General features: G+C 33.3%; 1 non-coding gene across 1 annotated transcript; it reads left to right on the top strand.

Moving 5' to 3' along the window:
* Positions 1-667: 667 nt before the first annotated feature.
* LOC111728147 lies at positions 668-774 on the top strand. The gene has a single exon (XR_002775536.1). It is a non-coding gene; the product is annotated as a U6 spliceosomal RNA (small nuclear RNA).
* The last annotated feature ends 5225 nt before the right edge of the window (positions 775-5999 follow it).

Below are 5999 nucleotides of genomic sequence, written 5' to 3'. Positions count from 1 at the left end.
GGCCAAACAACAATGACGGCTGCAACCAAAAAATAGCCGGGTGTTGTGGCTGGCGGCGTCCTGTGGTTCCAGCTACTTGGGAGGCTGAGGCAGGAGACTTCCTTGAGCCCAGGAGTTGGAGGTTGCTGTGACCGTGATGCCACGGCACTCTACCCAGGCGGACAGCTTGAGGCTCTGTCTCAAAAAAAAAAAAAAAGAAATGTTCTTGGTTGAAATATTTTTTTAAGGGAAGGTTGCAAAACCTATTTCATTGATGGAGTCTTGATGGTGACAAAATAATTGAATGTGTTTATATCCTAGTTATAAAAATAATTATGTAGTCAAGAGTACATGGGGGCAGGCACCTATCGCTCAAAGGAGTAGGGCGTTGGCCCCATATGCCAAAGGTGGTGGGTTCAAACCCAGCCCTGGCCAAAAACTGCAAAAAAAAAAAAAATATAAGAATGCATGTAGGCTGTGATACTCATATTTATCTCTGATAATAGGAATAAGTATTTTATATTGATGATATAATTTTTATATAAGTGATATTTTTATATAAGTTGTATGTCAAAAGATACTCTACATGAACAGTAACTATGGTGTCTCTACGTCATAGTGTTCCTTGAAAAATAATGCATTTGAATGTGGAGCAGAGGATTTTCTTTAGAAAAGAATTGAAAATTCTGTGCTCGCTTCACCAGCACATATACCAAAATTGGAATGATACAGAGAAGATTAGCATGGCCCCTGCACAGGGATGACACGCAAATTTGTGAAGCGTTCCATATTTTTCACAAAACTAGCTGATAAAAAAAAGAATTGAAACTTCTTTGTAAATTTTTATGTACTTGAACCTTAAGAGCAGTAAAAGTAATAAATATTGCAATTTACAAAATATTCCTGTATTGTGATATACTTATGCTTAAATAATGAAAGGTTACCTGTGCCATTGGTACATAAAGATATGACTATAGAATATATATTTCTTACCAATTTTTATTTTAAGTTGTATGTAGAACACTAAGTTTAACTTCTCATTTTTCCCAAAGGAAAAAAAAATGGACGATCATTTTGATTAAGGTTTTGCTATCTGATTATAGTTTATTTTAATAAGTGATAATAATGAAAGATTATATAATTATGACTAAAGGCCTATGCAAAATAATGGAGCAAAGATAGTCTTAATTGATATTATGATGAAATGTTCTATAATAATTTATTTACATTATTCAAAGACTAGAAAAATTAATCAAACACCATCTGTCAGCAGTAAAAAGACTTTTATCTCAAAAAGAGAGTTATGAAAGGACATGACATCCTTAAAATAATTTGAAATAACTGCATTCAATGGATATAAGGCAAATATATAAAGGTTTGAAACATGTTAGTCCTATCTGTTGCTTCCTTTTCTTTCCTTTTTTTTTTTTTTTTTTTTTTTGACACAGGATTTTGCTCTGTTGCTTGGTTCAGTCATTGTAACCTCAAACTCCTGGGCTTAGGCAATCCTCCTACCTCCACCTCTGGGTAGCTGAGAATATAGGTGCACACGACCACGCCAGGCTGATTCTTCTTTTTCTTTTTTTGTGGGTGGAAATAAGTTCTCTGTTTTGCCCAAATTCATCTCAGACTCCTGGTCTCAAGTAATCTTTCCACCTCAGCCTCCCCAAATGCTGGAATATAAATGTGAGCTACCATGCCCAGCCTGTTTCCTATTTTTTAGGCAATTGTTAGCAACACTATTTGCTTTCACTCCAACTATAATATGAAAGTCAGATTAAACACTTCCTTTACTTTTCCTAATCCAGTCAGGTGTTATTTTGTAAAGATTCTACATATAATAGTCAATTAAGATTTGTATTAATTTCATAAACTACCATAATGTCACTAAGCAGATTACTTCCATATCTACTATGTCATACTGTTATTGCCATATTTTATTTCTATTTCTTTAAATCTAGTACATACTTTCCTTTTTCCTTAGGATTATTGGATTAACTCTCCCTATAGTTTCTGATCCCTGCCTATCACAAAACCAATGATTCCTACACATCGTTACTACTATAATCATTGTAAAAGTTTTGATCACATCATTCCTCTGAGGAAATATTTTCATTAACATTTTTGTCCACCAATGTAATAACCTATGAACTATTTTATAACTATTACCCAATAGCAAAAGTTGTTTAAATATAATTTATATCTTAAGATATAAAATATCTTTTTATTTTAAAAATAAAAACCTATGTTTGTAGAAACTATGTGATATGCGATCCTATGACACAGAAATAATAGCTTCTGAGAAATTAATAATAATAACAATAAATATTATACTTTATCATATATAGTATACATTTTCCCTCCGTGCTTCCAGAATTCCGTGGCTTTGTTTTGTTATTCCTTTGCCTAGTCCAAACCTCTCATTTGCAGCCATAACAATCTACCAAAATTCTCTAAGTTAAGATGTACTGCAGCTGATATAGAGGAGTGAATTGCCAACAAACTGTCATTGTCATAGGTGATGACTGGAAACCTTAGACTAAGTACAGAAGTCAATAATATCGAATGGCTCTAAATTGACTTCCTGTTTCTTTTGGTTCTGCACTGGAGGAAGACACAGGTAGAGAAGCTACACCCCAGAACAGCTACAACGCCAATAGAAAGCTTTCCACCTTTCAGGGGAACCAAGGAAGGATCATGGGGCAACCAGGACCACCCAAGATTGAGGGAAGAAGCTGGCAAATAGAGTACCAGGGAAGAGGAAATCAAAATTCTGTGAACAAATGTTAATCTCTGATGACACCTGACCCACACAGGTGTGAAATAGATTTAAAGCTATCTGAACTGAAATCGGAGCCATAGACGACTGCAAATATGATACAGTTTGAAATTTGAATCTAGTAAAGTTACTTGTCGGCAAACACATAAACATAGACACTATTTGCAGAACTGTAACAGAATCCCAACATCAGGTTAGAACTACCTGATGTGTGAAGAACCAGAAAAATGTGAACATTTTTCAAGGGAGAAATCAATTAGCAGAGTTCAATCTCAATAATAACACTGATGATAAAATGATGGAATTATCAGACTGGACATGACAACAATAATTTAACTATGTTCAATGTGTTAAAGGAAGATACACTATTGATGAGTGAAAGGATAGAAAATCTCACCAAAGAAGTGGAACATACACACAAAAAATAAAATATTAATATGGAAAAATATAACATGGGAAATTAAAAATATATAGTCAATGTGAAATTAATAGAAGACTCAATACAGTAAAATAAAATGTCAATGAACTTGAAAACAGGTTGATAAAAATTATTCAGCTTTAAGAAATTAGAAAAATAAGCCATTAAAAAAATATGAACTGAGTCTCAGGACCTTGTGGAACTATACCAAAAGGACAAACATACAGGTCATTCGTTTACAAAAAGAGAAGAGGTAGAATGTGGGAGAAAAATATCCAAACAAATAATTTTTCCTAAACTTCTCAAAAATGATGACCGATTAAAAAACTTACTATTCAGAAAATATAGCTAAGCCAAAGAAGAGTAATCACAAAATATATATCATGCGCAAATGTGGAATTATTAAACTGGTGAAAAACAGGGAAAAATTACTTTCAGAAATGAATAAAGAACATCAGAAATAGTAAATATCTAAGTAAATGTGAAAGCCTATTCTTCTGCTTATCTTTTAAAATATATATGACTCTTTATAACTTAAGTCTTTGACGTGTGAGGATAAATAATGTTGATAGATAAAATTTATACACCAACTGTGGTATAAAGAATGATGAAGGGCAGGGATTAAAGGGACTATAAAGTTTCAGAAATTTAATACTTTGCATGAAATAAGTGTATTAATCATAATTACATTCTCAAATATTATTGATGTGTATTAGAATTCCTAGAGCAACTGGTTTCTGAACATATACATGGGGCTAGAGCTAAAGCTCTCATAGCTAAAAGAAAATAATATTTAAAAAAATCCAAAAATATAAAAGAAGATGAAAAGAGAAAACCGAGCAATGTATAAATAGAATGCGCAGGGGAAAAAAGAAAACAAATAATAAAATGTGCCCCAATCCAATCTCACTGATACTTACTTAAGTGGTAATGTTCTAAAGGACCTAAACAAACCAAATAAAAATTAGAGTGTAAGAGAATGAGCAAAAATAAAATAAAATGAAATAAAACAGGAGCCCAAAATGCTGCCAACAAGATTCACACTTTATTCTCACACATAGATTGACAATGTTTCTATAAAAATATATGAAAATAATCAGTGTATCTGTACACACACAATGGAATGTTAATCAAGAATAAAAAGAACAATTTATTAATTCATAGTGAAGAACGATCACGAAGACAAATCTAAAAATGAGTATCCTGACTAAAAGAAGTCAGGCAAAATAATGCACAAAGTATAAGCTAAAGGTGGAAACCTGCAGCCTTAAGGCCACTTGTGGGCTTCCAGGTCTTTAAATGCTGCCTGTTGATGGAATCCAAATTTTACTAAACAAGTCGTTTTATTTTTATTAAACTTTTCTATTTTATTTTTAGAATGAACATATTTAAAATACCAAAGAATAAAAGAATTATTAACAAAATAACTGTCTGAGCTTGAGCAGCACAATTAGAACATTAGTAAGCCAGAAGGGCTGAATTGACAGCTGCTGAGCTCATGATTTAGATCTAAGTTAGCCCAGCTGACCGGCAGTGGTACTGCACAAGTCTGGGTGGAGAGATGTGATGGGGGTCCCGTATGCCAGTCTGCTATCAGCTTTTGACAACGTGCACTGTTTCTATTTGGAGTAATTTGTAAATAGTTGCACAGCCTGACAAATTTTATTCTTTTTTTTACTTTTCTCTGTTTAGTAGCCCGTCATGTCAAAGAAAACCAGAAGAACACCAAAGGAAGAAAGCAGAATTTCTTAATGAGGATTGGGAATTTAAATATTATCTTGTTTCTGCAAAAGATGAGATCATTTGCTTGCTTTGTGATACTGCAATTCCAATAATAAAGAAATACAATGGTCGTCACCATTATGATACTGACCAGGATCCCAAATATTTTAAATTAGAAGGAGATGCTTCAAAGGTTGTACTGCAGAAATTAAAGATGAACAGCAAAACCCAAAGCAGTTATTTTAAGCAGGTATTGCTATAAGAACTGGAACTAATTTCACTGAAGAAAATTATAAAGTAGCTTATATACTTGGGGAAAAAGGGAAGCCCTTCAGTGATATAGAAATTGTGAAGGAATGCCTTCTTGAAGTTGAGGAATGCCTAGCACCTAATAACTTTTCTCAATACAAACACTGTCTCTTTCAGGAAGAACCATAACTGATTGGCAGCATGAATTAGCCTTCACTTCACATGCACTACTTCAAAAGGAAAATAGATACTGTTCAATTGATTTAGATGAATCAACAGATACTACCACTTCACTGGGATCATAGCAGAGATTTTCTTTGCTAGGGAGAGTTACCCACTTTGCACACTCTTGCAAACAGAACACAGGAAATAGATACATTCAACAAGTTTTGGGATAAATGTCATGGAAGTTGAATTGAATTTGGTAAATGTAGTGAGTGTACGCCCAGTCTAGTGAGCGCACCTTCCATGACAGAAAAACAAGAAGGGTTTACTGCACAGATAAAACGGGTATCAACAGATCCAGATACACCAATTTATATTTATTATATCGTTCATCAGCAAAATCTCTGTTGCAAAGCTATTATTTTACGTGACAAGTTATAAGTATTATTAATTATAATATATTCATGCAAATGCAACATGGCATCATCAGTTTCATGACATGCTAACATGTTGAAAGATGATGTAGTAAATGTCTATTTGCTATATCATTCTAAATTCATCGGCTATTGCAGGGACAGGTATCTCTGTGAGAATAGATCATGAAATTTTATGAAGAACAGAATAAACAGTGTGAATTGTTGGAAGGAGATTTCTTTAAGAATCATGTCAAATCAAAAAGATTTGAAT

The sequence above is a fragment of the Otolemur garnettii genome, unplaced genomic scaffold (genome assembly GCF_000181295.1).
Source record: "Otolemur garnettii isolate 467f Iridium unplaced genomic scaffold, OtoGar3 scaffold00004, whole genome shotgun sequence".
NCBI classification, from domain to species: domain Eukaryota; kingdom Metazoa; phylum Chordata; class Mammalia; order Primates; family Galagidae; genus Otolemur; species Otolemur garnettii.
Note: the sequence above shows the minus strand (reverse complement) of the source record. Positions and strands in the feature narration are given on the sequence as shown.